The sequence below is a fragment of the Protopterus annectens genome, chromosome 8.part0, assembly GCF_019279795.1.
Source record: "Protopterus annectens isolate FY-2018-M chromosome 8.part0, PAN1.0, whole genome shotgun sequence".
Lineage (NCBI taxonomy): Eukaryota > Metazoa > Chordata > Ceratodontiformes > Protopteridae > Protopterus > Protopterus annectens.
This window is the reverse complement of record NC_056741.1, coordinates 996,085,357-996,098,236: the sequence shown is the minus strand read 5'-3', so window position 1 is coordinate 996,098,236 and position 12,880 is coordinate 996,085,357.

Sequence of the window (12,880 nt, the reverse complement as noted above, 5' to 3'; positions counted from 1 at the left end):
AATGGAAATAAAAATAAGCAGCACATTGTCAAGGCTGTAAAATTGTAATTAATGCATACTTTGTCATGTCATAATAGACTAATTCAAATAGGTCAGTCTTAAGAGAGCACTGAGTCTACTCAGAGTGTGTGACTCACAAAACCACCTATGTAACATATTTTAGAGGCCTAATCCTTGGAAGCAAAGTAAAGAATGCTGAAGAATTCCACTAACACATCTACAAGTACTTGCAAACCTGTGTTGCAGAGCACAGGGAACTGACAAGCAAGTATCAGGGAAGCACATCTTGCAGGAGGAAGAAGTTAGGACAATTTTTTTTTTTTTAGATTTTATATGAGATCATCTAATTAAGAATCCAATAACTTACTTTGAAGTGCTACAGAAAGTGTTCCAGACCTGGCTGTGATTGAACTACTGTCTTAATCTGTCCATTGGTTAACACCCACAATGTACAGCTACAGTGAAATATACCATATATGGTATGTCCACTATGCCAGCTATGAAATAATGTTGGATTGGGGGTGGAGCTACACAGAGACATGATGACGACAGGGCAATAATGAAGCTCTATACCCTGAATAGTACCAATCAGCCTTATTTCATATGCAGAAGTAAGATATTGTTCCTGCTTTCTATGGGAATATATAGGATCTACATTTACTGACTGAACAAAACATTCATTGAATGGCTACTCAATGAACACTTAACATCAAACACCTGCTTTATCAAGCAGTGATATCATTGTAAGTAAAATCATTGAACTGTCATAGCTGGCCAATAACAAGGTAATAGCACCTAGTATGTGTATACATAACACTAAAAGTGCTGATATTATTAATATACATTTGCCAATTAAATATTTTTTTTAAAACAGCTTGTTGAACAAGTACATTTAGTTTGTTTTGTTGAAGACAAGGTATAGTATACAGTTTTACCCTATATCAATAATGTATATTCTTAGGTATGGTTGTCCCATATAGAAATGTGATATATAAGTGGTGTGACCCCCCCCCCAACTATATATACCAACGCCGAGATTGCACTACAGTAGGTAAAAGGGAAAATTTATAAAAGGTTTTGTTTAATTTATGTTATGCAGTGTACACTTGAGAAGGTGTGCTTATGAACATTGTTATAGTTTAGTTTTACTTTACAGCATCATCAGATGTTCACGATGTTGGCCAAATATGAATATTCGATGATTTTATTTACAATGATATGAGTGTTTGATAAAACAGACTTTCAATGCTTAGTGCTTGATGAATAACCATTCGATGAGCATTTTATTTTATCCGTAAATGTAGACCAGAATATAAGATGTTCCTCTAGAGTTTATTAGGGTCCCCTGTTACAACTCTACACAGAAGTATATAAACTTCTCTCATCATCTGGGACCCATTGACATTCTACTTGGATATGGCAGGTGATTGGCTAGACTGTGAACTCAGAGTTGATAACTTCACCAGTCTTTTAAACCATTTGCTGGCTGACACAAATTAAATTAAAGGTCTTGTCATGAAGAACACCTGTGAAATCAAAACCCTCGCAGCTAAGTCAGAATTTTTAAAGTCAACCATCACAAGTAATATGTCAGCAATTCAAACCTTGCAGGCCAAAGTGGAAGCATAGAACTAAGTAACCTCTAAGGTGAAGGAACAGCTAGATGACTTAGAAAACCATCACATTAGGAATAACCACATACTTTGGGGCTACAAGAGGGCTCTGAAGAGTAGAATGTGTGTCATTATTCATAAGACATCTACCAGAGACATTGGACATGCACAACTTTATCATCATTGAGCAGGCAGACAGAGGTGTCTGAGCCATGCCGTCTGGTTCACAGCCTTCACACCATGTTACTTTTCATCTTCTAAATTACACAGACAAAGAGTTACTGCTAAAAAAATCTAGATATGGTGAAATCTTTCTTCTTAAAAGCCAAAAAGTAGTTAGACTGGTAGAAGAATTCTCATGCTTGGTCCTGGGGTGAAGGACAGATTTTGTACACATATGCTCCATATGTTATAAAAGCAATATTCCCATGTACTTTCAATATCCTTCCATGTTAGTGTTAACATATAAAGGTGAAAGTTATCTTTTCACATCAGCTGACCAGGCTGTAATCATCTCACATATTTAATTATTTCAAATAAATATATCCAGTCTTTCAAAAAAAAAAGTATTTTTGTCTATAGAGATCCTCTTTTGATCCAGGATCTTCCCAACAGGACATGACAGAACAAGAGCATTCTCAAGTGGTCAGAAAGATTACTCAGTCTTGGAAAGTCACAGTGGTGATGGTGACCCTTATTGTGTACCATAGATTCTCACTGTAGTAGAGATGCTTTAACAAAGGAAATTAGTTCTCCTAAAAACGGACCCATAAAGAAGTCTCAGGAAAACTTTTTAAAGTCCCTACAGAGAGCAGATTCAATACTTTGCCCATGGACAATGCCTGTACCTTGTAACCAGAGAAGACCTCTTCATCTACTCCTTTATGCTCAGGTGACTCAAAGGAAGTTACCCAGCCCAGGCAGAGTATGGCTTCTAAACCTGTGCACTATTTTTTTCTGGACCATGCGGGCCACCTGCCTGACAAGCTGAATGACTACCATAAGTTAATCTAAAAAGTTAAAAACAAAAAACCCTAAATAATGACTGTAGCCTTACTTGGTTATTTTGCATAACTGAGGCATGACTCCACTTGCTTTGGTTACTAGTGACTGGCTTAGAGGTAAAGTTGGGTGAGTACTTGTATTGAGTAGTCTAATTATTTAGTATCTTTTAGAATAGGATATCCCCTTATAAGGCTACTCTTATAAATGTGCGGTTGCCACTCTAACCTAATTTCTTATGTATTTTTATATGTTATACTGCTGACTTGTAATCTTTGTATCGAGTCGTCCAGATAAGACTCTTTTTCATATTTAGCTGACTACCTGTACTTGCTAATCCTACTTAGAATGATTAATTTAAATGTTATCTTAAGTAATATTCATGGGTTATTTATTTTTTTATTGACATTTGATTACTGGGAAAGTCCAACTGGGTATAAGCCCATTTGCAGTGGAGGCCATGAGAGAAAAGCTCCAAATTATTAGAAAATATTTAAGAGCAATAATTTTACAATCTTCAAAAATAAAACAAAAAACATCTGCAGTTTAAATAATACATTGGTTAAACATCGATACAAGGTATTTGACAATCATTTACTATTTAGAGAAATGTTATACAGTTTGTAGAGAAACTGAAGTTAAGTTAGTCTAATACAAACAGGAATGGCAATACGAAATGAGGGAAAAACAAGCTTATGGTATGTTTAGAGAGAAAGTCATAAAAGAGAATTAGAGAAAAGTAAGGAGGTATAAGGAATGAAACGGTACCCGTTCACATTTAGAGATATCCTCCTTTTGAGCAAGAGCAGAGTCAGATTTTAGCTAGTAAGTCTTTCAGAGTAGTTTTGAAAGATGGGAGGGAGGGTATAGATCTGATGGATACATATAAGGAGTTTCAGGCCTTAGCAACCATGTATGAGTACAGACAATGCCTAGAAGATTTGCTCTGTTTGTAGACAGACAGGAGTTTTTAGTCACTGGATTGCAATGGCCGACAGGGAACATAGTTGTGCAGAATGTTTTTTAGTGCTGGACAGGCAGATGGATGCTGGATAATTTTATGGGTGGTTAAGAAGTTGTGTATAGGTTAGTTGTTGTGGTAGTTCTAATCAATTTAGGCTTTTCAGTGTTATACAATGGTGGGTTCTGAATGGGCTATGTGCTGGGTTAGGCTCTAAGATAAAGAGGAATTACTTTTTTAACTGGATTAAGTGGTCGTAATGTGACCTGGTTTTTGATCAGGAGCTGAAGGTGAAAAAGTAGCATAAATATTATCTTTGCAATATATCTGGTTTCGCCCAACCACTTAATTTATCAGCTGGCTCCAATAAAGGAGTCACTTTATTTATTAATCCTAAGCTAGACTGGCAGGTATTGGAACATGCTTGTGACTGTGAAGTCAAATGGGGGTTAGCCAAATGCAAGACTCTTGATAGGAAAATTATTTTAGGTTCTGTTTATGGCCCAGTTTTGTTGCCCCAGTCTCTTTTGCTAACTTATTTGCAATATTAGAGCTGTTTAATCCTAATCAATTCCCAGTGCTCATAGTGGTGGGGTTCAATATGATATTAGAGTCACTGGAAGACCACTCTATTTGTAAAGTCATTTGAGAGCCCAGATGGTCCTGTTAGATAGAATAGATTCAATGGGCTTTTATGATATGTGGTGCCTTCTTCATCCAACAGATCCAGGATATACTTTTACATCCCTCTGTAGGGAAAGTAGCGATAGGATTGATTTACTCTTTTCTCCTGCCATCTTGTAGGTGATGTCCTCAGCACTGGCACAATTCCTTGTCCCCTTTTGGACCATGAGGGCTTTTCACTAACAGTTAACTGGGGTCCACACACTTACCATAAGGCGAGGGATTGGACACTTGGTCCCCTTACTCTTAAAGATCCCTTTACTAGGAACTTCATCACTGATGGGGTTATGGCGTACCTGCATCAAACCCCACCTACTCTATTCTCATATTTAATTGGTGGGATTCATTTCAGCTCAAAATAAAAGACATATACTCAGCAGACAAACTTAGAATATTAAAAGCTTTTGAGGATTATATCTAGAACCTAAAAGTCCAGTTTCAAAAGGGCTAATACAGAATAGCCTATCCCTCAATTGCTGGGAGTTAATGGGGGTAGAAAAGAGAATCCTTCTGTTCGCTGATGATTGTTTGCTACTAACAGAAGATCTTGAAAGAGATATTACCTTTGTACTGCCTTACTTTCATTTCTGCTTGGGTCTAAAGATAAATAAACAAAACAGAACTTTTTACAACTAATGATGCCACTGTAAATCCTAGAAATGGGATGTGACAACTCCCATTCATCTGGCCTTAAGGTTCCCCAAAAATCTGGGCTTATTATTTTCCAGTGACAACAAGATGTTAAACTTGAACCTAAAACCACTTTGGTATTATTTCTTTGTCCATATGCATTCTTGGATATAGCTGGGTCTTTCCTGGTGGGGCAAAGTCTTATGCCCTAATGTTCTGTATGCATTAAGACATCTACCAACTCCCACCTCTCATAAATGGCTTGCTAAAATCAAATGCTGAATGTCTCATTTTATTTGGGACAGGAAGCAATGTGGTATTACTAAACTAGTTCTTTTTCTCCCCAGCAACTGTGGCATTGCAGGCCTTCTTGAGCTGTGCCATTGGGCAGCCTTGTTTGTTTGTTATAATTACTTGACTTCTGCTTCCTCTCCTCCTCCTCTTTGGGCAATTATTGATGCTAAGTTACTGCTTAATGCCTCTTAGAAAGCTAAAGAAACAGAAAAACAGCTTGGAACATGGTGCAGATCCAAAGATAACAAATTCTTGAATAAGTCCACCAATAAATGAAAAACACTTTATTCCACATTAAGGTTAAGCGCATTCATCCTTGAAAACCATTGGAACTTCATCAGAACCAATGAAACCGATAAAAGTTTATACATAATTACTCCGAATAAAAATATGTGACTTCTTATCTCCAGTAATTGATCCTTTAAAAACAATTAAGACCTCTAAATATAAATCACACAAATAATCAGTGAAAATGTGTTATAAAGCCCTAATGTTTTCAGAGATGAAAGCACTTAACCTTCATGTGGAATAAAGTGTTTTTTATTTACTGGTGGGCTTATTCAAGAATTTATCTTTGGATCTGCACCACGTTTCAAGCTGAGTTTTGTATATTTGGGTTTGTTTCAGCTTGGTAGTGCTGTTTTTAATTTATTCTATTATAAAGCTAGTTTATGTTATATGAGGAAACCCCATTCCATCTAAATAGTTAATACACTCTACACCTAATGTTTAAAGCTTTAAAAAGACTATAAACTAATCTTTTGGTTCCTGGAGCCCCTTATATGGTGAAAATAATTTATCAAAGTCAATGGTAGAGAAATTATGTGGGACTCCCAAGTCATCCATGGCAGTTTCACAGTTAATCATCTGCTTAGGTTCATAGGTTCATAATAGGCTATCTGCCCTAGGGCATTTATAAGCCTAGCCAGAGTGTGTTTGGCTTTCGCCACCCATTTTAAATTAATTTTGCTATGCCTTTTTTTGAGGTTAGTATACTGTGCCTCTGTCTAACAGTGACACAGAAGTGATAGCCGGGGTAAACCTACGATCTCCCATCCACTCATCAAGATTCCTCTTGAAGAGAGTCAATGTGGGACTCTGCCTAACCTGGACTGGGATTTTATTCCAGAGTGAAGGGAGGCTCTGGGTTATGAATCTGTCCCTCCAGCATGTCCTATTTATTTCAGTGCTGAGGTTCAAGTCTCTCGAGCGCGTAGCTCGATGGGATTTGGATTTTCTGAGGTGCAGCATGTCCATTAATTCCGGGTTGGACATGGCTTTATACGTCAGGCACAGATCACCTCTGAGCAGGCGGTATGCCACTGAGTAGAGCTGGAGTTTCTTTAACCAGGCAGAATATGGCATCTGTTTGAGCCCTTTGATCCTCTTGGTGAGGTACTTTTGGGGTCTTTCCAGTTGCTGCAGGTGTCTGGTAAGGTACATCCCAAAAGGAGCATTGTACTCAATTATGGGCCTGATGAGGGATGAGTAAAGAGGTACGATGACCTCCCCTGATCTAGATGTGAATCCCTTCATGATTAGGTGGGCTATATAAAATGTTTTTCTAACCACTTTGGCCACGTGGTTGTCAAATGAGAGATTGCTATCAACTTGGGTCCCCAGGTCCCTAATAACTTCTTCTGTACTTAATGGATTACCACCTATGTGGCAATTTGTGGGCACTTTGTTTTTGCCAAAGGGGATGACTATACACTTTTTGGCATTTAGCTTGAGGCCATGGCTTTGGCACCAGTTGTCTGTTTCTATGAGGCCCTTTTGGAGGATGCTTGTGTTGGCTGGAGAGTTGATTATGGCGCCCAGTTTGCAGTCATCTGCGAACTTGGTCAGCCACAGTCCTTCCTTGTTGGCCTGTACCGCCGAGAAATATATACCGAACAAGAGAGGTCCCAGGACTGAGCCTTGTGGGACGCCACTTGTGACTGGTTTGGAGTCTGACATGGCTCCAGCAATTCTAACCATGTGGGTTCTGTCCTTGAGCCAGTTTGCAACCCATCTAGTGACATAGGGGTTTATATTTAAGCTGGTGAGCTTATCTATAATGCCCGAGTGGGGTATTGTATCGAAGGCTTTTGCGAGGTCCAGGTAGGCTGTGTGGACCACCTTCCCCTCGTCAATGGCCTTGGTGACTGTTTCAAAGAAATTGACCAGGTTTAAGAGGCAGGATCTGCCCTTAACAAAGCCAAACTGGGTAGGATCCAGTGTCTGTAGGTCCCCAATATCTTTATTTATGAGGTCCATGATGATCCTTTCCATAGCGTTGCAGACCAAGCTAGTCAGGCTTATGGGGCGATAGTTTCCAGGAGCCGTTGAGGCACCACCTTTGTGGAGAGGGACCACTGTTGCTGTACGCCACTCTTTGGGTACATATCCTATAGTAAGGCTAAGATTGAACAGTAGTTTTATGTTTGGGTTTAGCTCTTCTTGGAGTTCATGTAGGACGCAGCCCGGGACACCATCTGGTCCCATTGATGCTGTGTTTTTTGCTTTGGAGAGGGCGGCTCTTACCTGAGCATCTGAGATGTTGGGGGGCAGCACTCTGTTGGGATAGATATTTGCCCTTTTGGTGGGGAGGGGGGGAGAAGTTTGCACTGAACCTGTCAGCTAGGATATTGGCAATGTCTGTGGGCTCGGTGTATTTTTTGTCATTTTGGACTAATTCTGAGCATATCTGGGAATTCCCACCCAAGTTCCTAACATAACTAAAGAAAGCCTTGTGATTATCCTTAGTGTCCTGTGCAATTTTTCTCTCGAATCTGGCCTTAGACGATTTTATGAGTGCCCGTAGTTTTTTGCTAATACTGATCAGAGATGCCTTCCCTTTTTGGGATTTTGCTCTATCATGTAGTAGCTTCCTCCTTCTATTGTATAGTTTGTTTATGGCTGGGGTCCACCAGACAGGACATCTGCCTTTGGAGGATTGGGTCTTGGTTTTATTTGGGATTGCATTATCCATGCATTCCTGAAGGTGTTCATAGAATGCGTTTATAAAGGATTCTGCGGTCTGGGCCGTATTTTCCACAGGCCCGGGGGCTTTGAAGGATTTCGCCTCGGTTTTGAGGCGTGTGAAATTTGCTTTAGAGAAGTTTTTCACTGTGGTTTTCTGGGCAGCGGGTGGGGTCGGGAGGTGAATATCCAGTGAGATTAGTTTATGGTCTGATCTTACCAGTGAGGGATACACTTCCGGTCTGGAGCATAGTGTCCCCATGTTGGTGATGATCAGGTCCAGTATGTTTTCCCCTCTTGTGGGAGTGGTAACAAGTTGTTCCATAGCATTTGAGTATATAAATTCTAGGAACCTTTGGGCTAGGGTGTTGGAGCTAGAGTAATGCTCCCAGTCTATGTTTGGGTAGTTGAAGTCGCCCAATATAATGGTGTTTGGAGAGACCTTCATATTTTCCAGTATTCTCAGGAAGGCCAAGTGGGGTTCCTGTGTTTGGGAGGGTGGTCTGTAGCAGGATATAAACTGGAAGGCAGTTTTACCCACAGTTAGTTGCACATGGATAGTCTCATGCTTCATGCTGTGCCACCAACCTGGAGGTGTGGGTATCTTTGACGAATATTGATACTCCCCCTCCTTTTGTGGTTCGGTCCAAGTTTTGGGGCCGAAAATCATGGTATGAGGTATAACCTGGTAGTGCTGGGGTGCTCTCGGGAGCCTTGAACCAGGTTTCTGTTACTGCACAGATATCGATGTTCTCCATGCTAAGGAGAGTTTTGAGTGCATGCATCTTGAGGTTTAGACTTCTGGCGTTGAGTAGCATTACTCTTAGTTTCTTATCCCTTGTGATACCTATGGAGGTGAGTTTGTCTTTTGAGCCTTGCCTAAAAAAGGCACTATCAGGGTAGCAAGAGCCTTTGCCAATATCCGAAAGCCTAGGGGTGACAGGTGCAAGCCGTCCCTAGCGAAGCATTGTGGCTTGTCGAGCATGTCATCCCAGGCTGACAGGCATTGGATCCCCTTTGAATGACACTAACACTTAAGCCAATTGTTGAAATTGATCATCTTGTCTTCATATTTTGGCATCATTCCTGGTGAGGGTAAGATGCTACTCAAGGTCAGGGTCATACCAGCCTGGGCTACATGCTCAGAGAGCTCCTCTATGTCTCTTTTCATGTAGTCCAGGGAGGTACATCTCAGGTCATTCACACCAGCATGGACAATGACTGAGTCATATTTGTACTTGCCTTGGAGTGACCTGAGTGCTTGCGTTATGTGGCAGATCCTAGCGCCTGACAGGCAGCTAACCGTGACCTTCTCCTTGTTCAGCCTGGTGAGCGGGACGTCAGTGTGCCTGACGATAGAGTCACCTATTACAAGTGTATCAGGTGTGTTGTTTAGCCTTAAGGGCTGTGACTGTTCGGCACACTGGCTTTGTGAGCTATGTGTTGCACGTGTTTTGTTTTGGGGTAGCGGTTGCTTGGGTGTCTGCTTTGGAGGTCTCTGCTGCTTAGGCAGATTTTTATTTAGAGCCTCTGAGTATGTTTTTGTGTGTTTATGTGTTTGGTTTGTTGTCGTGGTAGGTCTATGTGAGACTGGAATTGTAGTGAGTGTGGTTTCCTTCTCCTCCTGACTGGTTACGCCAGTACTGAGTTGAGAGAGCTTAGACTCCAGTTTGGCTATATGGTTGCATCTCTCACATGTGTTGGAATTTGTTGGGAGGAGGAGAGGGTTGTCTGTGTACATGAGGCAGTTGTAACATTGCCTCAAGATTCCCAGATTCACCAGCTGGACCGGAGAGGAGATTGACAACTGACCTTTGCACAGGCTAGAATAGTATTGGGAATTCCTTTATAATTGAAAAAAAGGGGCAATGGGGAACAAGGTACTCAAGGGGAGTTTGTGAGGGTGTAGTGCTTTTAATTTTTTAGAGCTGACCTATATAATTGCTTTAGTGAGCAAGTGCCAGGTAACTTAAATGCAATGTGTTACAGGTAACTTAAATGCAAAAACGACAAACAGTAACTTTCTTTCAAGTGAAACAAGGAAATAAGTACAGTAAGAAATGCAGATATCACTAGGGATCCACAGAAGTGCTAAAAGGCTGCGTTTTAGGTGGAATTAGCGTTTCAGGGAAATAAACAAACAACAAGCATACAAATAAAGCTAGATTCAGCAGGCCTGGATCTAGTCTATGCTACAGCAAACAAGGTGTACCAATTTCAGTAAGAAACAGTTAGAATATGCAGGCACTATAAGCCTTTAACCAGAAATTCCCTGCTCAGAAGGGCAGAGTCCAGCCTCTCCTCCCACAAGAGTGCAGACTGCAATCCTTCTTAACGTAAAATAACTGGCCTGAAGCCCAAGTGCTTAAACCAGAACTAATACACTTTTAGAATAACAGACACTGAGCTCTTAATCAGCAGTTCCCAACTTAGAAGGATGTAAGCTACCTGTCCTGCCACCACAGTGCAGGCCACAAACCTTCCTAATGTAAAACAACTGGTCTGAAGCCCAAGTGCTTAATCCAAAAGACTTAGAAATGATAGCTACACTTTAATCAAGTTACTACCAGCAGTAATAAATACAACTGAATACTTTAAAGAATGCCTGGATTAGTGCTCAAGTTATACAAACAAAGCTAGATTCAGCAGGCCTGGATCTAGTCTATGCTACAGCAAACGAGGTGTACCAATTTCAGTAAGAAGCTGTTCAAATATGCAGGCACTATAAGCTTTAACCAGAAATTCCCAGCTCAGAAGGACAGAGTCCAGCCTCTCCTCCCACAAGAGTGCAGAACACGAACCCTCTTAATGTAAAATAACTGGCCTCAAGCCCAAGTGCTTAAACCAGAATTAATACACTTTTAGAATAACAGACACTGAGCCCTCAATCAGCAGTTCCCAACTTAGAAGGATGTAAGCTACCTGTTCTGCCACTACAGTGCAGACCACAAACCTTCCTAATGTAAAACTGGTCTGAAGCCCAGGTGCTTAAACTAAAAGGCTTACAATGAGTTACACCAAGCAGTAATAAATACAATTGAGTACTTTTAAGATGACGCAAAAGCAAAATAAAGTAGGAAAAAACACAAATACAGTAAAAGCAGATAATTTTTTTTTTTTTTTTTTTTGGAAAGAGAGAAAGGAGTAGCAGAAACTAAGCTGATTGGCCTTCTCAAATGCTCTCCCTGTACTGGGTAGAATGAGGTAATGACACTAGACTGGGAGGAGGGTCCCAGATCAAATTTACACTAGGGGCGGGCAACTGCAAAGCCACCAACTATAAAAACACTATACCAACAGGGAGGGACGGTGGGAAACAAACTGCAGAAATGTTACTCACAGCTGAAAAGCAGCAGTGAGCCTTTAAATGAAAGTTTTAAACAGCTAAAGGAGCCACTAGAAAAAAAGAGTTTAACTGCAACAAGTTATCATAAACAAACAACCTGTTTGCTGTAGGTTAAAAATGGCAACCCCAGTCTCCAGAGCCATGGACGAGGGTAAGGTGGTCCATACAGCCTGTCTGGAAATAGCCAAGGCCTTTGACACCATCCCCCACTCTGGAATCATAGATAGACTTACTAAGCTTGGCATTAATCCCTACATCACTCGATGGGTTGCCAACTGGCTTACTGACAGAACCCACACTGTAAAAGTAGCTGACTCCAAATCCAGCTCCAGACAAATATTAAGTGGAGTACCTCAGGGTTCATTCCTGGGACCGCTCTTGTTTGGCATCTACTTCTCTGAAGTACAGGCCAACACTAAGGGACTCTGGCTAATAAAGTTCACAGATGACTGCAAACTGGGAGCCATTATTGAATCCCCAAATGATGTGGATACTCTACAAAAGGGCCTTACAGAAACAGATGCTTGGTGCCAGAGCCATGGGCTCAAGCTCAATGCCAAGAAATGTATAGTTATCCCCTTTGGAAAAAAAACGTGTACCCATGAATTACCACATAGGTGGAAGTACATTAAACACCAAAAGTGTGATAAGAGACTTAGGGACACAGGTGGACAGTGGTCTCACCTTCGATAACCACATCACCACAACAGTCAGGAAATCCTTCTATGTGGCACACCTCATCACTAAGGGCTTTTCATCCAGAAAAAAGAGGTCATCGTCCCACTGTACTCATCCCTCATTAGACCCATTATATAATGCAATGCCCCATTTGGTATGTACCTCTCAAGACATCTGCAACAACTGGAAAGGCCACAGAAATACCTCACTAAAAAAAATCACAGGCCTAAAGCAGATGCCCTACGCTGTCTGCCTTAAAAAGCTCCAGCTATACGCTGTCACATATCGTCTACTCAGAGGTGATCTCTGCTTAACATACAAGGCCATGTCAAACCCAGAGCTGTTGGACATGATACACTTAAAGAAATCCCAATCCCTCGGAGCCACACATTCCAGGGATCTAAACCTTGTCATCACAATAAACAAAACATGCTGGAGGGATAGGTCCCTGACCCAGAGACTCTCCAGATTCTGGAATAGACTGCCCATACATGTCAAGCAGAGTGCCTCTTTGGCCCTCTTCGAAAGGAACCTTGACAACTGGATGGGGAGAAAGGAAATTCACCCTGGGGATCACGTCAGTCACCCTGCTAGACAGGGGTCCAGGGAAGTAAATAGTGTGAGAATAAATAGCCAGGGAATTGTTATGGCTAGGCTTGTATAAGCCCAAGGGCCGATAGCCTAGTACCAACCTATGAACCTATATGG